We start from the raw sequence: 23,992 nt of genomic DNA, 5'->3' as shown, positions 1-23,992 counted from the left end.
GCTCTGCACTCCCAAGTGTTTTTATGTGAACGCTGGAAATAGAGGTAAAGGCCTCAATTAAAAGGTTTGGTTGTGGGTTCTTTGGTGATGGGTGGGTTGTTTTTTTTTTTCCTTTGGTTGTTGCTCTCTTTTTGTTAAGAGTGACCCCACAGTAGTATTCCCAATTGCCTCCACTGGGACCCAGTGCATGCAGCACAGTTTTGAATAATCTGGCAAACAAAACTGGCCTTAAGACTTTCAGGCATCTGTTAAAAAACCCCACCACCAAACCTGAAAGTACAACAACAAAACCCCTTCTGGTCTTCCAGAACAGTATTAAACAGAGTTACTTAACGCTTGGAACCATGACATGGTTTGGACCATGTCACTCCCATTTTGTACATGAAGAAAAGCCCTCAGGGGAAGAAAAGTGCAATAATTATTGCAATTCCTGGCTCCTGAAGGTAGGTTGCATCCCCTCTGCCAAGTCACAATGCAACCCTCAAGTCTTCCTTTGCTCCCACAGCCACCAGATCTGCACAAATCATTTCCTGAAGCTCCAAAAAACACATACTGAGTTTGTTTAGTACCTTCAATACCAAATAGCTCCATAACAAGTTGTATTTCATTTCATTATTCTTTAAGATTTCCTTTATCTTGTATTAACATTATACTTTATCTTCTTTCCCAGGACAATTTGCTTTTGTAACTGATGGTATTTCTCACTGCAGACAAATCCATTCATCTAGAAATGCCACTAGACTAGACTTGTTCTCTGTAATCAGTGACACCACAAAGTTTCTGTTGCATTACAAGCCTTTGCCTATCATCTGCACAGAAAAGTCTTCCCAGCAGATATAATTCTGCAGATGCACCGTTACAAGCACATGCACAGGTCCTTCTGAAAAGATCTTTTTCTAGGTCTTAATTGAAATGTTACTAATACTCATTTTGTAAGATTGCCTGGTGATACTGGGTAAATTAAAAGAAGACCACAACACAGTGGAGCACACTGAATTTATTTAAACAGTATTAGCTCTTCCCAGCTGGAAAGGATGTAAAACAAAGCACAAAGCTTAGTGTTTGAAAGTGTAACAACAAGGTGACTTAGGATAGCATTATGAAGACAAGAAACAAAAAAATTTGGTAATAAATGGAAGATGACATATAATGTTAGGATATCTTACCAAGAGTTTCAATATTGGGTACAACAGAGAAGAAAGAACCAACAAAAGATGTAAAGACAGGTGATACAACCAAAGCGACAGGTGATACAACCAAAGCCACAGGCTTTGGGAAATGCTCTTTCAAGCAATATTCAGAACTGATGTGAGTGGGACAAGGCTGCTTTCATCCAGGCTTGAAAAGTGACAACACAGTACTTCAGTAGTAGGATGAGACACACGGATGGCAAATTTCAGAGCATGGGCAGATAGAGAAGCCTGCATCTCAGACAAGCTACACTGGGAAAATCTTCAAGATATGGGCTTTCCCTGCTTGTGAGGACCTTGGAAGAAATTAAATAGGACTAGTCAGTTTTTATTCCACTGCTATGGTATGTGGTGATGACTGCTTTTGTTTACATCTCCATTTTTCATTATTATTAAAGAATAACATGTTTAAGACAGGATGAAAAAAGATATTTTCTAATTAAAGTGGATTGCAGAATTTTTACCTTACGGAGAAATTATGAAAGTGGTGTAAGTGCTACTTTGTCTGGAAAGATCATCATAAAGGCTCCTAAAGGCACAAGGCTCTCAGTAGATTAACTTGACAGAAATTGCACTTCCTACACAAGTTAAGTGACCTTTATCACTAAGAAATACTGGGACACTGAAAGGCTCTGAAAAGCCTTTAAAAGCCTCTGAAAGCAAATTAAAGATTCCAGCTGAGCAGAGGACAACTTACAAGAGAGATTAATGCTAACCCTACTTTCATGTACTTAAAAATTATACAGACAAACCCCACATCTATACAGAAATAAAAGTTTTAATCTAACTATATCAAAGGCAGAACAAGCATTCAAAACTTATGCAGACTATTTAAGGACTTAAGTTTCAAGGGAGAGTACATTTAAAGAAGTACAATTCACCTCAGGTGACAGCTCATGTGAAATAAGGAAATCCCTCGGGGTTCCAAAACTATGCTAAAATCATACTAGATACAATGGGGACTGAAACAGAATTACATTTACTATGGTTTTCTCTTTGAGAAGGAAAAATGCAATTACTTTTTTTGAGGCTGCATCAGTTTTGCATTCGTAACTGGGCTACCTGACTTCTCCCACAAGTGAAAAAAATTGAAATAAACCAGTAGTAAAAATTAACCTCATCCACCTGTTTCTTAGTCTTAGCAATTTATTTTCTAAATGCAATAAACAATTTCATTTTGAAGACAAAACTCAAATGGAGTCCCCAAAGGCATCACCATAGCTTGGTTTCTCTCCTCTTTACAAAACCACTCAGAGCTTTCAAATTTTTCCGTAGCAGAGCAAGAGCACTGATGCAGTAGTGCAAGGTACAGGGTCACGTTTTGATTGGTACCTCTGGCTGAAAGAAACCGAACATTGCAATGATCTCAGGCTATTGCAACAATCTCAAAAAGTCACACCTCTGTCACAGTGCCCTGCACAAAAGCCCCGGTTGCAAGTCTATCTTTGTGGAACTTGCAGCTGCTTCATCACCACTGGGCCTGGTGTGACAGGATCCTCCAACTGGCAGGCTTCAGGAAGAAACATCCTAAAAAAGGAGCTCATCCAGCATCTTCACACTTAATGAAAACTCCTTTCCAGCTGTGAGGAAAAGCATTAAACTAACACCCTGGTACATGTTGAAGGCGCTATTGCCAACCCCATTTTGAAGATCTGACATCAAGTTCCTAAAAAAACCTCAGTAAATTCAGAGTAAACTCTGCCTTGAGGAACACCATGTCAATAGTCCAAGTAGCTGAACAGGAACTTCTTCTGACAATTCCATTGTCTCTTCCCTGTGAAGTTTGGAAGGGTAGAACCATGCAAGTAAGCGACAGTGACAATGCTGACAGCCTGTGCTCACTCACTGCTGGCAACTCTGCACCAACCTCTGGCTTGCAGGGCAGCTTCAGTTACAGGCAGGTCTCACTTTTAGTGAACAATGTCACATCAAACATTTGACCATTTCCAGATATATCATGAAAGGGAAAAGAAAAGCAAGTTTCACACTTTAAAATATGAACAAGACTTTTTCTTCTTGCTTCAGATGGCCTAACAGTCCTTGAATTTGGAAATCACAGCAAATTTTATAGATTTAGGAAGAAAAGGGGATGGAGGACAGAGAAAGGAAGGGATGATTAAAAACACAGAGGCAAGGAGGTATAGAAAAGCAAGGAAGGGAGACTGAAGCTGTCAGTGCAAACCCATTCATTCTGTATGTTTGTGATACCTGACAAGACAACTTCACTGCCAGTGGATACCTCTAAATGATTTTCAAAAGACAACTGCATTGACCCAAGAAAGTAATCTATTCAAGAGTAAAAGGCATAACTGCTAAACTAAAATGAATGGTACAGTTCATAAGGATTAAAGGGTTTATCAGATTAATTTTGGAAAATTCAACAGCAAAAAAAAAAGTTCCGAACTTCCTAGTGGCTGTGATTGAAGCTGGTGTGTTAAGCATGGAACTAAGCAAGCTCTCAGAACCAGATATTGGTTTCTTTGATCTTCAAAACAGATTTAATTATTATTGTTGTTATTTTTGCAAGGGCATTTTTAAGAAGTTATTTCAAAACCTGTGAACAAGCAGGAAAAACTAAACCCCACACCATATTTGACCATGAAGCTTCAGAAGAGAGAACACGGCATTGTCATTTACTTAAACAAATAAAAATCCAAATGATTATAGGAACAAAGAGAATGGTTTTTTCAACTTTATATATAAAACCCCAAGTCTGTCACTTATCTTGCCCAAGATATAAACGAAAATCTCTTCAACCCCAAACAACATAATACTAATCATGGTCATCATTTAAAGAAGGGGAAATTGACTTTAATGTGGGTTGAAAAGGAGAAAGAAAATGTGTTAACGCTATAAGGCAAGATTCATGGCTCTGATGGGACATGATGAACTGTGCACGTGTCCCCCCTTTTCCCCACAAAGTATCCAGTTCATGCTACAAAGGATGCTCACAGCTTCCTCCAATACTACCCCCCAGGATCACCTATACACCAAGAGGCTACATGTAATTTTAGCAGTCAGCCTTGTCCAGCTTTCTAGTTTTTGAGAACACCGTAAGACAGACAGACAGCTGTGGGCTGCAGAAATAGGGCTGAGTACCAGCAAAGCCGTAATTATGCCCATGTAGGACTCCAAAAGGTATTTGAAAAAATCCAAACTATTGAGTACTTTATATAGATACATGAACTCCAGCCAGTTTTTACGTGTTTACTGCTTAATTTAGAGCTACCTTTTTGAAAAAGTGGAGTCTAGCTGAGGGTGAACCTCCCTCTTCTGACCCAGAGCCTTTTGCTCTCTCTTTTCTCTCCTCCAGATCTCCTCCTGGACAATTTGTGCCCACTTACACACAATGTGCACCGGAACAAAGATGCAATTATGTATAAGTAGTGCCCAAGAGAAATCATCTAATAAGGATAAAGCTTTCTTTAAAGCAATTTTATCCAGCATTTGTTTTACTATACAGATGTAGCATATTTATGGGAAAGGAAAAAAAACCCCTCAATGGCTGCATAAAGCATGTGTGGCCTGTATGAAATGGCATTAGGATATTTAAAATATATATATGAAAACATTCTACTCCTCCCTTTTCCATCTCTGATATTCTCCAGCTTGTCCTAGTTTTCAAGTATGTTTACAGTGGAGACAGAAATAGGTGGGTGCATACATACCTATACATGCATACTTTCATACCTAGGGTATACCCAGGAATAAAATGTTAACTGTTTGGATAGCAGAATTCATATTTAAGAAGACAACATGCCTAGAGTTGCAAGGCCTGCTTGGTCTGCTATTTGGAGACTTCTAGTAACAGAATCACAGAACAGATGAGGCTGGAAAGCACTTCTAGAGCCAGTCTAGTCCAACCCCTTGCTGACAGCAGGGCCACCTAGAGCAGGTTGCCCAGGACCACATCTCAGTTTGGTTCTGAAAATCTCCAAAGACGAAGACTTCACAACTTCTCGGGGCAACCTGTGCCAGTGTCTGACCATCCTCAGAGTAAAAGCATTTGCTTACCTTTAAATGGAATTGCCTGTATTTCAGTTTGTGCCCATTGCCTCCTGTGCTATCATGGGAAGGCACGGAGAAGAGCCTGGCTCCATGTTCTTTACTCCCCACAATCAGGTATTTATATACCCTGAAAATTCCATAATTAATTTTAGTGAAAAGCAGGGGGGGGAAAAAAAAAGCTCTGTGTGGTATCCTAAAGATGCTAATGCTTCCAGGACTATGTTCCACAAAGCCAGAAGTAGGAGTAGATACAAAGAATCAATGGTAATTCAACACCAGATGGATTTAGTATCTGTAATGTCTTCTAAGAATGGATGTACGTTTTAAGAGTTAGTTACAGACATGCTTTTGTTGCAAATTTAGGCTTCAGAGTTGCAAATTTAGGCTCCAGTACTTCATGCTGAAATAAAATATGAAAGTATAAGTTGTTTTGTAGCATAAGGAAAGAGAAAATACTTGCAAAAACTCTGTCTCTAAAGAGAGCTCAAAATCAGAGTTAACAGTAAAGAAGCATCCCAGTTTTTCTACACATACCATAGTCGTCATCAAGTCACACTATAGATGAAGAACCCAAATCCTGTACACTTTAGCAGAGGATAGGAGCATAATGTGCTTGGCTGTTTTTCTGTAAGGAGTTAGTGAGGGCAGCCTGAAAAACCTCCTCCCAGTGGACAGCCTGTGGCAGGATCCTTTAGGCACCCAGTGTGGCAAATGTGCCAAGTGCCAGCAAAAGAAGAAGAGCAAAATAAATGTGACTTTAAGGCAGATAAGTACCCACACATCTTGGAGCCCTGCAGGCACCAGTGAAGCTGTCAAAGTTCAGGTCAGTAATGTGCCACAACTGTCTGAGACATCTTTGAAGAACAGCTCTGAACGGAAGCAGCTCCTTGGGTCAAGCTCTCACAGAAACACGGCTGATGTGAGGTATCTGTATAAAGGCATGATGGAAAGGAGCCCTGTTTGCAGAAAGTGGTCAGCAAAGCTCATAAATCACTCAAGAAAGGCCTGATCTAGAGATGACAGGGAGATGAACAGAGATGCTTGCTTTCAGTAAAGAGGTAACTGGCTGAGAGGAAAAACGCAGATATGTCAGACTTGAAAAGGTCAGGGGTACAATTTGTATTTATCAGAATGAGCTTTCCAGGCAGGAGTCAAGGACATCTTGCTCCAACAAATAAATAGGTAATAACTTTGAAAAATCAAGCATCTTTGGTAAGAGAATTTACATTCTTCACCTGTGTGCTGTCCTTGGGCACCTCTGCATAAATTATATTTTTGGATATTGTTGTGGTTTAACTCCAGTCAGCAGCCAAGCCCCCCACAGCCACTTGCTCACTTCCCCAATGAGCAGGATCAGGGAGAGAATGGGAAGGGTAAAAGCTAGAAAACTCATGGGTTGAGATAAAGACAGTTAACTAGGGAAAACAAAACAAGGAATTTTCTGCTTCCCATGGGCAGGCAGGTGTTCAGCCAACTCCCAGAGAGCAGGGCCCCATCACATGTAACAGTGGCTTGCGAAGACAAACATCATCACTCCAAACATCCACCCTTCCTCCTTCTTCCCCCCACTTTACATACTGAACATGATGCCATATGGTCTGGAATATCCCTTTGGTCAGTTGGGGTCACCTGTCCTGGCTCTGTCTCCTCCCACCCTCCCATGCACCCCCAGCCTCCTCACCAGCGTGGCAGCACGAAAAGCAGAGAAGGCCTTAGCTGTGTGTGAGCCCAGCTGAGCAACAACAAAAACATCTCTGTATTATCATCACTGTGTTCAGCACAAACTCAAAACACAGCCCCATACCAGACACTGTGAGGAAAATTCAACTACCCCAGCTGAAACCAGCGCAGATATCCACCTCCCAAAAAGGGGGAGGTGGCTGCAAAGAGTTCAAAGAGCCCAAGGTAGCATGACAGGTAGAAACTGAAGGGCAGAGAGAGGGATTGGAGAAAGTGGGAATAAAAGAAGAGTAGATTTAAATGGGAAAATGGAGCAGACAAATTTAGAAAGGTGGTGGCAGCAAGGAAAGGAAAACTGTGGTGAACAGAAACAAGAAGCACCAAAACACTGGAGGATAATGACATCATCATATTCTGAGGTCCTGTTCTGCTGCACCCTCTATGGTACCTGTCTTTAACAGAAAATTTACAGCAATTGCAGAGTCCCTGCCAGGCTTTACCCAGTCCCTGGAGAGCTAGGGGCCAAAATAGCAACCTCTGCACTCCACAATATGGTAAAGGAAAATAGGGCACACCACATGGCACAGAACAGTAGGGCTGATGTAACAGTAATGGAAGAGGAAGGAATATAACTTATCACATCCCTCATACATCTTCTGACTAGACTGCTGTTGTAATATCATGGTAGAAATACAAAGCTGCACACTCATTTCCAGATGACTGCAATGCCCAAAATACCCAATGACAATTATGACATTGAGACAGAAGGAAATCATCCTTACCCTGGGAAGTTTGTACTGTAAGTGCTTATATAGACAGGAATAGTTACACTGATCTTATATTTTTTACTCTTTGTAAAGACATTTGCAGTGATGGTTTATAATCCTAAAGCACAGACTGTTCAGTCTACCTTGCAACTCCACAGTTTGTGGTCACATAAAAGATAATTCATCTTTATTGTCTCTGTTTCTCCCTTCCACTCTAGCCTTTTTCTGCCTAGATTATACAGGCAGGAAACATTCTGGCACAGGCACTGTATCATATTATGCTTTTGTATTATAGGCCAACACACCACATTGTATTAACATCTCTCCTTCAGTAATACTATATACAAAACCAGTACCCAGACCTTAAAAAAAACTCACTTATAACCATGGGCTAAAAGGACCCTAAATAGATGAGTCAAATATTCACAAACTTGTGAAAATGTGCATACCACTGCAAATCTAGTTATTCACATTTCTCTCCAGCTAAACAGCACTAATAACCAATACAAGTCCTCTGACACATCGCTTTACTTTGCTACATAATTGTTTCTACAGACTTCCTAATCAGGAAGTAGAACAACCTCTGGCTTAGTCTACCAACTTTCACAATTCTAAGCTCTCTCAAAAGAAATGCAAGAATTTAATATCCTTCTTTGCCATTAATTGGGGTTTTTATTCAGAAAGGTATGGATGACACAGTAAAATTCTACAATGTTCTACAATACCCAACAGATAAGCAGCCAAGTAAGTAGATGGCCATGGGATCATCATCAATGTATAAATATTGTTTCAATTAACAAACCAATATACTACAGAAGTATGCAACAGCTACACGACAGGGCACAAACCCAAATAACATCTGTTATGGAACAGACAATTAATGTTTAAAAATGACATATACACAAAGTGAGGATCTGGGCTGGAAACTCCAGGTGCTTCATGGAAAGATGAAGCAAACATTTGTGTCTGCAGGTGGCTGAAGCACATCCATGAAAGACAATATGAAATTAAGACAGGAATCTCATTACCAGGATTATGCAGACAATAGCATCCAGGATTACTATTTGCTGGCTGTGTTCTACATTTAATTTATCAAGTCACACTTAATACTGAAGGTAATACATTTAAGAATAATTAAAATTAATCATAACAGGAGATTAAATGTAAAAAATATGAATATCATTTTTGCTTTTAATTCACCATACCACTGTGAGAACTGCAAGAAAGAGCCACTTTCACTCTGTGCTCTATAAAACACAACCCTACTCTTAACATTGCAAATGTCTGACACTCCGCTGCCCAAAGCTAGACATATTTCATCCATGGAGTTTCTAAATCCACATGGTTAGTCCCCAGGATAACTCATGCCAGGCAAGCAGAGCCCTGCAGAAGGGGAAGGCAGGGCAGGGCAGATATTCCCTGCCATTGGCTCTCCTGTGCCCAGTCCCAGGGCATGGGAGGACACATGTCTCTGAACTGGATCAAGAGTTGTCTGCATATGAGAACATGGTCACATTTTGGACCCCGTTAAACAGTGCTGCTGCATCAGTGTGGGAAGAGTGTCACAACAAGGCCTTCCCAAGCTGATGCACACTGTGCTGAGCCCACAGAGGGAATCTCCACCGAGAGGGCTCATCCTGCACCTTCACACCACCCAGCCCAGAAGTCTTCAGATTTGAAGAATAAAATGACCTTCACTCAAAAAAATATAGAAAACAGGCTACTGATTTCCTGTGAACTCTCAAAGTGTTATAATAAGCATTTATAGATGGGCTACTGAATGTCTCAACCATATAAGCAGACAGTCATTTCATCAGCAAAGTAATAACTGGAGTTGGTTCCAAAAACAGAGGAAAAACAAAAAGGAGCTTTAGGGCACAATGTCACTCTTCTCCTCCTAATACCTTTATGCATATATCACTTGCTGCTACTCGACTTAAAAACTGTAAGGCATGTAAGTACAAATCCTGCAAAATAAACACCATGGTAATACTTTAAACCCCTACGACTTTTCCTGGAGTATCTCTTTCATTGCTAACAGGCTACAAAAAAAACGCGTTAACCTTAAGTATCATCTTTCCCCTTCAGACTTGGTAAGGGTTTAAGCAATGCAAAATTCACTTATATGCATAGCAGTAAAAAGACATAATATCTTAATAGAGAAGAGCTAGTGCAGCACTGTTTATTACAGCCACTCAGTTTACTGCATATATCCCATCTCCAGCCAGCAGCCAAATCTGGTGTTTCTAACATTACTCTTCCAGGAGTATGTCTATTGGATTACGATGAGAATACTGGTATGACATTGGAAGCGTTTTCTACACAAACATATGTTAGAGTTACGTGGTAGAAAATATATATGTGTTTATATATATTTACATGCATATATAAATTAAACACTTGAGATCTTTATTTTCACGACATACTTTTGTGCCTTTACCATACATATGTATATACACATACATACTCTATTGCTGTTGGGAAAGAAACATTAAGTGTTCCTTTTCACATAGCAAAGGACTTGGAGATTTAACTACAGGGCAACACATCAGAAATGAGAACAGTTCACAGAGGCACATAACAAATATGCTATGCATACATCTCCTAACAAAAGAATAATTAAAAATTTCTACATGAAGAAAATCACTGACAAAGCTTGAATACAAAATCTCATTGATAATAATCTGAAGTGTGCCAAATTTCTTGGAGCAATACACTGGTTACAGTTAAAATATGCTTATAGCAAAAAAGAATGTCAACCTTTTAGGGAGCAACAAACTGTTGTTTCAATTTTTTTTCTTAGCTGACCAAGAAGAAAAATAAGGTTGTAACAAAGTGAAGCAATAACAAAGTAGCATATTCCTTGCTGTTAAGATATTGCAAAGTTAAATTACAATGTCACCAGTTCTAATTTCACTACTGTCACGTTTTCTTGTGATGCTTGCAAAGATCATCACAGCTCTTTCTGGAGGCAGAGACATCCACGCCTGACTAGCTGCTGGTGCAGCATTTCAGTTTCAGTGGGCAGTGGTATTACCTATACCCACCACCAAAAATATGGTAACTTTTACAGCATTTTTCCAACATACTTTATGTTGCTTACAAATAGTAATAGCCTAATACATGGAGTAGAAAATATCACCCTCTCTTCTCTTGAAAACCCATTGTCTGGATATGGTAAACATGATTCAGCTGAGGATATTACCATTTACATTTCATTGTTACTAACATTGATTTCAGTTACTCCTTCATGGGATGCAGTTGAAAAGGTTATAAAAACATAGATAAATTACTTAAGGTGAGCCTCTGTTAAAAAAGGCAGAAGGCATAAATCAGAGCATCTTTAAAACACTTTTGGTTGGTAACTTGAGGCAATGAGGGAATATGAAACAGCTCAGGAACAACATGTCTTCACATCCTGAGTCCTCCCTGTCCAGGCTTAACTGTCACAATGCAAAACTGCATTTTCCATGTCTACCTAAAAGAAAACAACTTCGAAAACAACTCCTGGAATATGGAAAAAAACTTGCTCTTGACTAAAATATATACCAAGTTAACTGTTTCAGTCACCAGCAAAACTTCAAACAGTCATGTTCCAGATGTGATTAAACCTCCCAAATACTCATGTTTGAATATACAATCACAAATAATAAAGCATGTGTCTTTGTTGTACCCACTGCCACGTAAAGTTGATAACTGAATAAATGCTCACATTTAAGGGCATCTACTCAGAAGGTAACACAGTTTCACACCACATACTTTAAAAGGGAACAACCTAAATTTTGCTTTGGTTTATACAACAGAAAAAACCTCTTCAAGGATAAGTGCAGAGGGAAGAATGAAGACTAATACCAAAATAGCTCCTGTTCCTAACACCTTTCTGATCCTGGCTGAGACAATCTACTCGTACCTCGGACGCATGGTGGCAGCCAGCCAGCCAGATGACTGGTGACTTAATATACAAGTTCATGTGGGCTCTGGAGTCTGACACAGACAAGGGCATTAACTCTGAAGCCTCACCAGTCAGCCTTAATATTCAAAACTCATCAAATGAGTCATGACTACATTATGAGACTTTTCTTTAATACTTTATGCTTGCTTCCTTTTGTTCTGAACAGCTTTCACTGTAGAACGTTCTCATTAAATATGCATGCTTTTTATGGGAAAAGTTGTGATCAATTGATGCGTAGGTCAAGTATGAAAAGAACTTAAATGAGTATGATGCTATGATAAATACCATAATAGCCTCAGAACCGCCGATTAAAAGATTGGCATATATATATATATATATATATCTTGTTTCTACTGCTGGAGGCAGTTCTCACAATAAACAAGGCTTTGGGCCAAAATTCAGCCTTTGAGAACAATAAATACGTATAAAATACATGTATGTGCAGGCAAAGGATATATTGAAATCTACTAGGCTGAATAGCTTTAGTTTCATTTTGAAAGCCACTTAAAATAAAACCCAGTAGATGAAACAAAGAATCCACCCAAACATGAAGGCTCCAGCATCTTTGTTGAAAGAACAATAGCATATTACTCGTCATCCCTCTACCTTGTTGCAAGAGAACCACCAAGATAGTTATTGCTATAATCATATTAAAGAATACTTCACAAAATTATTCTTTAAATTAATCACTATTTGCAGATTTATCTTCATATGCTAATAGTTATAAATGCTTTAATTCAATTGCTCGGCAGAAAACATTCCAATAAAAGAAATATTGCCATTAGCATAACAAAAGGCAACCAGTAAAATCACTCCCATGCACAGGCTCAAAATTTCAAATGAAAGCAATATTCTCATATAAATACACTTTATTTTTGAACTGAACCCACTCTAATGATATGTTTTGTAATCTGATGGCTCTCCCACTGGAGTATACATGATATTAATGAAAGCAAGATCAAATTAAACAGATGACATGATTAACAGTATTCATTTCATGCATGACTGTTTTACCGGAGAGATAAAGACCTGAAAGTAATTACCACCAAGTAAAACTCCTTCACTGACCTCTCCGTTCCCAGCTAGCAGTCCTTAAGTAATGATGCCTTGCAACAAAGACCAGTGCCTTTCATCTGTGGGCTTTCTTTTACGCTACAAGCTGAGCACCTCTCCCACTGCCTGCACGCAGTACCTCTGTATCTATGTCTGTAATGCAGCATAAAGATTACTGGGGAAACCTATCAAACCGGCAGGCAGCAACCCCGGCCGCCAATAAGCGGGAGGCACATGCAGAATCCAGCACATGCTCGCTGAGGCTCGCAGGCTGGCAGCGCTGCTGAGCAGGCTGCTAATCTAATTATAGCCCTCCGCCGAGCACAGGGCTGCTGAGGCACCGTGCGCGGAAACGGAGCCCGGCACATCACACCTTTCAGCCCACAGCATCAACATTTGGGACTGCTATTTGTCTGGGTGCGTCAGGATAAAATTCCTGTTTGGGTTTTCACGTTACTGTTGTTGTTGTTGTTGTTGTTTTTCTGAGTGATTCACCTGTGAGGGGTTTGTCTCTGAAAACAAGGATATATTTAGGTGTGCCCTTTGAGAAGCTGACCACTTGTAGTTTGCTAGGTCTATTTCAAGGAGACAACAAAATGCAGAGGTTTATTCTGCCAGTAGGAATTCTTGTTTTGAATCCAAGCATCGCCAGCATCACACACAGCAGACCTCAGATCAGGTTTTGCACACTACTGCAACCACACACGTGCCTTCAGTGCACAGTAGCCCTACACAAGTCAACAGGACCCCCTCTGTCCGTCCTTTACGTTTACCCGTGGGCAGACACCCAGATGGTCAGAAGGCTTCTGTGTGCATTGGCACATAAAGTCCTAACTAAGCTTTCAAGAGGCTAGGGTGCAAATGCCAAGGAAATTTTTGCCATTGTGCAAAACAAATTAAGTCATTTGGAAAATACCATGAGCAAAGACTACTTAGATGTATGGGGAACTAACACAACTAAGTCCTACATGCTTACTTACGCTTATTTTATAAGTAAGTCCACTAAACAAAGGAATGTTATGACCCAAGAGAACATTGTGTGTTTGAAAGATGCTGGGAGCTTCTACATCAGGTAAATAACAGTGAAAAAAAGATACAGACACTTGTTGTTTAGTCTTCCTTGGTAGTACATTTCAATTAATCCTCACTTTGCTTAGCACAAACAGAAAAACACTCTTCAGATGTTTTCTGTTCCCGCATGGTTCATATAATCACCTAAGCTCTACATTGATCAAAAGGTTTTCAAACATCAGTGACAAGATGGAAGTACACAACCGTCTCTTGTGCTACAGCATTATGCACAGACAAACTACAATGCATTTTTAAGATGTTTCACTAAGTTACACATAAACCATATCCATAAACGTTACACTAACAAGATCCTGAACCCCACTGCAATAATGAGTTCTACTGTGCCCACGCTGGCATTTTTCCTAATTCTCTACTCTTATCACCAGCACCATACAGTATCAGGCACAGTCCAAGAGCATTATATTAAAGGCTGTCTATAAACATTTTTAGAATATTGTACTTACTTCAGTACAAAAATTGTATTTGCTACTTTATAAAATTTTACTCATGGAACAAGACCTCAATGTGGTAACAGTGCAAGACCATATTTACTGGAAATATGTAAATAGCTATGTCACAGCTTTCTTAATCTGCCAGCGGAAATTGCTCATAAAGAGTTGCTCTGTGCTAGAAGTAGACTTCATCTCTGTAAGACTAATATTCTCAAAGCTACATATGGCTAGAAATAAAAAAGAAATACAGAAAGAGTGACATTTTGCTCCTTGATTCAACGTTCGGTCAACATTAAGTTTTGTGTTGCAATAAAAGAAGGAGGCTGTTTTATTTAGTCTTTTTTTTAGATTACATCATCTAAGAAGCTCATCAATTTTTATAAATTCTTCTACAAAATACTGTGGAATATTCCAAGTTTCTCAGCCATACTGCTTGAAACCAGGAAACTATATATTTAATGAAGAAAGGCAGGAGAGGCAGTTATACAGTGGTTAAAAAATTAATTTGAATAGTTCAAGAGGCATGTGAAAAAGATGCACAATGATTTGATGATCAGATCTACAATGTTGTTTTTCTAACATTTTGCCAAAGGTAGCAACAGGGGAATAAGACCAATAAAAGTCTTAACCTTAGTCCTCTGATCCAGCTATTGGGAATGCTCACATTTGCTAAGCAAAAGAAAAGATGCATGAACACAAAAAATAAAATCAAGGAACTTAAATCATTCTTCTAATCTAATCCACATTCACAAACCACCAAGGCATGGATGACATGTGAAAAAATGACCAAGAAAACTGAAACAGGAATCAACCAGACCTCAGCTGCTACACGAGTCTCAGTTTCGGCTCCCTCCCATGCAAGCTGCTAAGCCTACGTGTGTGTCCCCCCTCTGCCCAGCAGTGCTCCAAGCCCTCACTGCTTCACCCTGCTCAGTTCCAGCACAGCTCCCCAGCAGCCAGCCTCCTGCCTCCTCCCACAGAGCTGCTGGCTCCAAGGGCACGTTCAACCCACATCCCCAGCAAGGGCTGCCCTGGCAGCACACTCTCAACATACCATTGCAGCAGGGTGTTTATTCCAGGAGTTGCTTTCTTTTTTAAAACCTCATGGCAGCAGCTGTAGTTGAAGGACCCATAAACAGCTGCAAAGGCGAATTTCAAGAAACACCTATTTGTCTCTGCAACATAATCAATACTCACTAAACCTCTGTGCTTAGCTTAGCAGATCAGCCGGCAGAGTGCCAACGTCTATCTCAATTTTTACACTAGCTTTTAACCATCATCACAATATGGTGGGTCAGGAAGGTATGGGGAACTGCACAGCAGGGCAAATGTTTAGAGCCAGTGGTCATTCACAAGAACCCCCATTTGGCAATGGCATATGGCTGAAACTCCAACTGAGGACAATGCAGAGCTCCACCAGCCTGCCCTGCCACCCGTGGTGATGGCACATGAGCACCTGGACCATGCACTGGACCCATGACAGGATACAGCCATCTATAGATGTGCCAGCAAGAGAAGCCAAGAGAGGTTTCATAAGGACACAGTCACAAGAGACTCCAGCAAGTCTCTGTTGGAAATGAACAAATTGTGAAAGGTACACAAGTTGACCAATATTTGGAAGACTTTCATCGAAAGCAAAAGCCTGTCCCTGGCACAAGTTACCTGCATGTGCTAAGCTTCAAGTTCCTGCTCCTCCGCATGGAAACAGAAGGTCTCTACAAAATTTTTAGCAATTATAAGCAAGTTAGGCTTTCTCCAGCTCAGTTCCTTGACAGAAGAATTTCAATTAAAATTCTCTGAAACCATATGGTCCAAAGCAGATGCCCATCACAGAGGGGAGGAGAGAGGAAAAGCTATGAGGGTATGATGAATTCATCATATGACACTAAACCCAGCTTCCTAAAGTGAAAAATGTCTAGCTAGCACATTAATGAATTTTACACTTCATTTAGGCATATCTAAGTGAATTAACAAACATATTAATATTTTGGGAACAAATAACTTTCTACTAGGTTATTATCACTTGTATAAGTACTTCCATATCCAATTACTTCAATACAAGAATATCTTAAATAATTCTGATGTGTCTTGCAACTGAACAGGTTTCACTCTGGATACCACTTAACCTTTGGCTTAAAAATGTATCAAATATTGCTTGTAAACTGCTACCTCAGTTACTTAATTAGATTTTGCAAAGTATAGCAAGCATATGGCATGAAAATGAGTTGAGCAAAGTGGTTGGTGAACATGCTGCATTTCTAAAGGCAATAGTGTGGATATTTCCAAGCTGTAGCCTTGAGAGGTTGAACTGAACCAATTACTCTAATGAATATTTTACTTGGCTTGATGCATTCATTAGACTTTTAGAAGTAAGCTAAACCATCCCATGGTTACATTTATGTAACAACAAAATCTTAAGATTTGTCTTAAGATTTTTTGGATGGTACTTCTGACATTTACACAATTTGAAAGATAAGGGGACAGTTTTCCACAAATTTTTCTACATTTCAGTTTTCTTTCCCAAATAAATTTATCTAGCATTATTTTCTTTTTCTTTTGAAAACTACCTTTGATTTCACAATAGTTATTTGCTGAGTTCTTTCCTTTCCTAGCAAGTATTTGGGAAGTCTGCCAGTTGGCGGCAAACTCTTCACTAGGCCCATCATCATTTATGGAGGAAAACAAAACATGGGCCTAGCGTTTGCTGTATAAACTTTTCTCTGGAAGTCACAAATATCTTGAGGTTGGCACTCAGCATCAACAAACTTATTTTCATTTTGTGTAGCACAGAGACATTTCTTGGATTGCTCCAATTCTGATTGGTAAGCAAGCAGTTACCTGTCCACATGTGTGCATATGTCAATGCTCTCAATCATTGAAGTTGGACAGCTAACCTGGAACTTCAGGCAGAGAAGTCTCTATATTAATGCCAGAGACTCGTTGCAGGATGGCACTAAGATTGATTCCTACAGACTATTTTTTATAGCATTCTTATTCACTTTTATCTCAGAATCATAAAAAAAGCAAACAGAAAAAATCACCCACATTCCGAAGTACACTACCTCCACAGACCTACACACTGGCAGTATGTCCATTGCAGACCTAACTGACTAAAAGGATGACACCAGTCCATCACTGCCACCCTGGAGAGCCAGGGAAGGAGTAGTTCAGCTGTCAGTGAGGTGGGTTTCATCCTACTGCTGATGGATGTGGCAAAGAAGGATCTGAAGTGAAGCCTGCAAGAGGTTTACTATGCTGAGCACTTGCACTTCGGACACAAAACCAAATGTGGAATAACGCAGCATTGTTCTGTTTTTAAGAACACACAAATCCCAAACAAAAGGTCATTTAAAAGATTTCTCATTGCCCTGAAGTATGCTTCCCTTCACATACCACTCCAACACATCTCCATACCAATGTCGACTTTCCATTCCTCCTCAAGTTCCATCCATTTTTCCTTCAGTGCAAGGTTTTCTTCCACCATATTTCAGCAATCACCTCAAACTACACAAATATGCTTTGTGCCCTCTTGTATTTCCACCTTATTTTTTCCCCAACTTCCCTTCCTCACAGCTACCAGCAGAGATGCAGTATGAACTGTCCATTTCAAAAGGCGTAACACCTTTCAGCACAACCAAGGCCTCCTCAAGACCAAAACACGTGTGCCTCTTAGCCACCATTTCACAGCCTCTGGCTGACCAGCTAGATGGCCACAAAGTTGGTGAACCAGAGAAAGGGACCACACTGTTTACAATAAGCACAGAAATAGCTTTAAACAGTGCATCCAGAACATGGGCATGTATGACTGACTCACATAAAATCAATAATCATGACCCTAGTGACACAAAAATTGCAAAATATATTATAGAAAAAACAGCCTCTGCTTCCAAACGGTTAAGTGAGAGAGACACATTTTCAGACCAGAACAAACAGATTTTAAAAAAGAGTGCAATAAAAAAACCCAAAAAACTAAACATGGCTGAGGTAAGATGTTGAAGTCCTAGCATAAGATATAATGGTAGCAAAAGTTAACTGCTCACAAGGACATGGGAGGTTAAAACTACACTGGAACAAGCCACAAAAGGGCTTCAAAAGTGGAGATACATTCTTTGTAGTTGCTGGTGGAACATGGGGACCCTAAGAGAATCATTTAAGCCAGAAAGCGATGACAAATACTGATTTCCCTAGTGAAAAAGCAGAAAGAGCTTGCAATATAGTAAGTAAACTTCCAGCACCTCCACATTATTAATCTCCATCACCCCTGCTGGCATTTTCTTCTTTTCTATTTAGTAGCATCTTCACTATGACCACCTTGCTGAAATGGGTGGCACAACCTGATGCTGAGTATGTCCAACTGAGATAAGACTGGCTTGGGAAAACTTTAAATACAAATCTTCCATTTGGAGGACAGGTGCAATTTTTCAAAAATGCTATGCTGCAAAGAGTGCAAAGGCTGAAAGATGAAGTATAGCATTCCTCCCTTTGAAGAAAAAACTCTGTCAGACTTGCTCACTTCTGTAATTGAGAATGTTTTTTCCAATTCTGAGTAAAAAGAGCAGCTCCAAGGTTTTCTTTGATCTTCTGTGATGACAATGAAGACCCATCAGGTTCTCTAAACCCCATTGTTTTCTTATTCTTCAAAGACTGTTTTTCACTCTCTTACGTCTCTCTATTCGAGAAGGTGTTTATGTTGAGCTGCAAGATGCAACTAGAAAGCAAGTCAAGGTGCGACTGTTGGAACATGAAGTGGTTCTTTGCAGACACTGATGCATACAGGCACTTGCACAAACTCCTCCTTGCTGCCAGGCAGCTCTCCGGGAGCTCAGAGATTGCAAACCTTTGAGACTTCAAGTCTCCAGTCCACACCCATAATCCAGGGTTTCAGAGCAACTCTAAGATCTTATTACTTTACACCAGAACTGAAGATATTTAGCACAATGAATCCCAGATGAATACAATGGCTTTGGTTACCACAGAAATCAAGGCTAACAACTTTGAAGGAAGCCTATTAAATGTCAAGCCCTTTTAGCCAAAAGTAAAATAAATTTAGATTTTAATCTTAGAAAGATTGTAATTAAATTTCTAGAAACTGTGCCCATATAAAACCAGAAACTGTGACTCGCCATACTGGAACCCAGTCTCATGGTGTTCTTACAAGAAGCCAGAAGTATTTTGCTGGCACAGATGAAAAGCCTCTCCAGGAAGAGACATTTAATTATTTAATAGAGCAAGCCAAAAGCTCTTTTATGAAAAAGTCATCAGGGCTCTTACTCTGTATAACTTTCCTGAAGAAGAGCATACTTTCATCTTGGGCAGCTTGTACACCTAGCAAGTTAAATTTTGCTGAGCTGATAAGATCCCCATACCCTTCTTCCAAGAACTGCTTGATGCTTTTGCCCAATCCTCTGATGCAAAATGACCACACAAGTCATATAAGAAGAGCTATAAAAACTTAGCATAAATGGAGACAAATGAGTGGCCACTCCTCAAGCCGACAGGCTCCCACTGTTTGCTTTCCATCCTTTTCTGAACATTTGAGCAGACACTCCCCTCCATGCATAGTGCTCCAACTAAGGTGAGGGCAAGAGTGATAAAAGCTGAGAAGTGCTCTGAAGACAGGAAACATGCACCAGGGGAACTCTGCGACATTCTGGAGACAAATTACTTACTGTTCTGCCTTCTCAAACCTTCCTTGGGCAAAGCACCAGGCATTTTCTTCATCTTCCTTTCCTAGTCCTGGGAGGAAAAAAAAGTTGCCCAACTTCCCAGCAGCACATGTCTGCATGGCACAGTAGCCCCACATAAGTCACCACTTGTAACACTACTGGTGCCAATAACCAGAATTTCTTCAGGTGGCCACTCTTCCTACATGCCCAAACTGGATGGAACCTTTCAGACCTTTGTCCCAGATGCAACTCCACAGCACTTCCAGAACAAGTTTCTAAAAGCACAAGCATTAGAATTTTCTGTTTTAAATTAAGCAAATTGCAAATACATAACAACCTTCATCTCACAGGCACTGTAATTTAACACTGCTGACACGCACATCATGTTAGTGGGCATTTATTATTTTGTCAAGAATTTATATCAACATAAGATTAGGAAAAATCAGAGCAATGGTTACAGGCCTGAACCTAGTCTTTATTGTAAACTCATATACAGTTTGTGAGCACCAACATACAGCAAGTGTAACTCAGCATTCCTAATAACATAGCCAGTGAAGCTCAGTACATTTTTGAGATCATTGGTTTCCCACTACATCAAGTGGGTGACATCCCAGCAGTGAGTCCTAAAGTCCTAAGCATATTGGAGGTAGGAAGGGAAATCAGTAATCCCGTACAACATAACCTTAATAGCGTAACAGTAACCCTTTTTGTCCCTACAGAAACTAGGCACAAACAGGGGTAAATAAGGTTAAAAGGTGAGCACTCAAAACGAAGCTAAGTCAGAATTGGACCTTTCAGTCAGTCTCAAACATTTATCTCCTGCATGTTCTACAACAATGCAATCTTTACTGACATGAACCAAGAAAGTCTCTTCTTGATGTCTGCCTTAATCAGGATTTAAAGAAGCTACTCCAAAACTAATCCTCAAATAAAACAGACACTGATATTTTCAAAGCAAATTCCAGGAGTCTGTAGTCAAAACATAAGCAGCACAACCACAGTAAAAGGGCTGCTACAAAAACCATACATTAGCAAGTTTCAGAGCTGCCTGTTTAACACTGACTTCACTGTACACATTATTTGTATTCTACAACAGAAACTGCGTACTATGAAAAGTGGTATAACTTGAAAAATGTCTTAATTTCTATACTCAGTTGGACTGCTGCCAGCATTTCCACCATATCCCCCTCACTAACACAAATATTCCTTTTTGGAAGGACTGAGGGGAAGCAATGTGAACAACCCTGCACATAGCACTGAGTTTTCATGCTGATCATTTCAGCACACAGGCTGCAGCATGTGCATGGCTAACTTGCAAAAATCTAATCTCACTTACAGTATTCAAGCTGTTCTGAGTACATACCACTTCCCCATTTATATAATTCCATATCTGTTTCATTTAAAACAAACTGAAACAGCTTTGAAATATTGATGCTGGGAAGAATTTAGAAGGCTTGTCTTCTCCTTGGGTACCTGGAATATAATAAACTCTTGTGGTAAACTAGTACACTACATCAGGTAAAAGTACATCAGGTAAATAGCTTCTACTATTATTTTGCAGCACATCAATAAAATGAGACCAAAAACCAACCAAATTAGATGTATGATTTCTTTTTTAAAATTCTACTCTCTATGTTAGAGCAAAGAACTATTTCAGAAGTCTGTATTCATTCAGAACTTGGTATTTAAATTGACTTTCACAGACCTAAGAGTGCATAAAGGAAAAGTCTGAAAATTATTTGTCATGTTTTGCAGTATTCACATCAATTTTTTGGGTTTCTGTATACTTATTATTTCAATTCCCAAAACTAGCAAAAGAAGAAATTTGGAGTAAAACCAGAGACTCCTTAAAGTCTTCCCAATTATATCATATATTAGAACATCTCATGTCTCCCAACACATGGCACCACTCCAGCCTTACTGCAGCTGAGTCTGAGTTACTGTTTGGCAGAACTTACAGGCAACTTCCTCAAGTAAATAAAAATACAAGAGGAAAAAATATCAAACCAAAGTAACTGGGTGAGATGGCCTGGATATTAAAAAAAATTAAGTCTAAAATCTGTAGAAGCTGCTGGTGGTGAAGGAGATGATGCATGTCTGCACTTGAGAAGTACACTATGTCAGAAAAAGCCTAAACACAACAAAACCAAAAGGAAATTAAAAAAGCATGCGTCAAAAAAGAAAAAGGCAACAAAACATACACATAAAAGGTACTAATAGGCAGAGAACTCCAGAAAACAAAGGATGCCTCCCAAGTGGCATTACATCTTCACTCACCTCACCAGCTTTCAAAGCCTGCTGCAGGCAGATCTACAGAACTTGTGAGGAAAACAACAGAATTGTCACAGTTGTATAGATTATTTGCATCTCACTACTACAAATCTCAGGGGAATTTACCAATAACTACTTTGAAAACAAAACCATCCAGGCAAGATCCTTCCCAGCAGCAACACAGGCAGCAGCTCATACTTGCCAACTGTATTTCTTGTAGTGTAGACATAACTTTTTTTATAGATAGATTTAATTTACATCGTCTTCAAGGCAGTCAGATGGAAAAAGAATATTGATTTCTTGTCTGAACCCCTGCAATTCAGCACTTTGATAGAATTAGCCAAAGGGCTGACCCCCCACCACGGTTAAATACCATACTCTGCAGCACAGAGCAATCCTCAGTGGAGGAGGAATGCAGCTAAGGCCTTGGCAAAGACCAACCACCAAAATGAGGGCACTGCTACATGTAGCAGAGAGAAGACATCTCTTCTTAAAAATAGTATCACCTCCAAATGAAAAGTGCAGCCTCTTGGCAGGTGGGGTCAAGTTACGTTGTGTTTGAAGGTACTGTGAAAGGAGACCAAGAACTTACCCTCCATATGCCTTGACCATCCCAAGTGCGAGCCTGCAGAGGCTGTACTCGTGAGAACACTTGGGAACACTTCCTGCATTGTTTTGGGTTTTTGTTTTTCTAAACATTAATTAAACTCACTGTAGCCTACAACTGAGAAAATGAAGATAGAAACAAGGATAAGAAGATAGAACAAAGCTAAAGATAGGTATAGTTACCTGATGCTTTAGATAACTGGTGAGTCATTTGAGTACTTGCACTAGAATTAAAGCATTCAAAAATTAAAGGCTGCTGTCGTGCAATCTATAAAAGAATGAAAGACTACACTATGTGCATATCCAGGCTGCATGTCACAGATCCCTTCTGCCCCACCCCCCCCTTCCCAAGATTACCTGTACTTTTTGTTACAAGATAAATCAATTTTCTTCTTTATACAAAGTTCTTTAATACAAGCGGTACCATTAATTTGAAGAGACTCAAAATATTAAGCCAACAAGATAGGAAGTAAACATTATCTAGGACACCTTCTCCTGCTTCCCTTAACACTGATATTTAAAATGTTGACTGAGACTTAAGTAGGTGAGTGCAGCAACTTAGTATAATCAAAAGCAATTGTCCAAGGAAATGTGATCTAATACTTGTAATTTAAAATTATCTTGCAATTTGATCTAGAGAATAGAGAAAACAGAGACATCATTCAGGTGAGTCAACATTTTCATTACAGGCTGCCTATTGCAGTGAAAAACGTGAATGAGCATTGCGAAAGATGTTCCTGTAGAAATGAGTTATTAAGATGCAACTTGAAAAAGTCACAAAGTAAGCATTGTTTATATAGATTTATTCATTTCTTTGAACCCGTACTTGTTAGTAGAACACAGAAAAGAGAGGAGAGATGACAAACAGAAAGCTCTTAGAAGACAAAACACTACAGGAACAATCCACAGGCAACAGAAAACTTCATTTAGAACTGATGCGAATACAGCAAGCTTGAAAATCAGACTGATCACATTTTAATGCCAAATAGTTCCAGATAAAGACAACTTAAATCGCACTGAAATTACTGATTTTTGTCTGAGGTCATGTATCTTAGTCTTTCTTTACTTGAGCACTTCACTCTAGAGTGCTTCTGATCAAATATTGTTTATATGACACAGAAGAAAATACTTCACTCCTTCGAAAGCTTAGAGCCCCTAACCCAGTATAAATTACAAACTGTGGCTGCAACAGGCAGCAGCAATATAAGAGATGCAGTGATGTTATTTTTTAGCTTCTCTTTTGTTAAACAGTATTAAATAGATCTATGTAAAAACA

The 23,992-nt window shown here is 39.5% G+C and overlaps 1 protein-coding gene across 5 annotated transcripts in view; it reads right to left on the bottom strand.

Annotated features, from left to right (window-relative positions):
• The window catches only part of FAM110B (family with sequence similarity 110 member B), a 114,274-nt gene that overhangs the window by 49,799 nt on the left and 40,483 nt on the right, over positions 1-23,992 (bottom strand). For 2 of the 5 annotated variants that reach the window (XM_048286577.1, XM_048286574.1), the window contains exon 1: positions 12,666-12,806. The exons of the other annotated variants lie outside the window; for them this stretch is intronic. The gene's annotated coding sequence lies outside the window, so the exon portion shown is untranslated. Of the gene's footprint in view, positions 1-12,665; positions 12,807-23,992 lie in introns of those variants that run through there. 5 annotated transcript variants of the gene reach the window in all.

This window comes from Corvus hawaiiensis, chromosome 26, assembly GCF_020740725.1.
Source record: "Corvus hawaiiensis isolate bCorHaw1 chromosome 26, bCorHaw1.pri.cur, whole genome shotgun sequence".
NCBI lineage: Eukaryota > Metazoa > Chordata > Aves > Passeriformes > Corvidae > Corvus > Corvus hawaiiensis.
The sequence above is the reverse complement of the archived record's forward strand: the minus strand, read 5'-3'. Positions and strand labels throughout refer to the sequence as shown.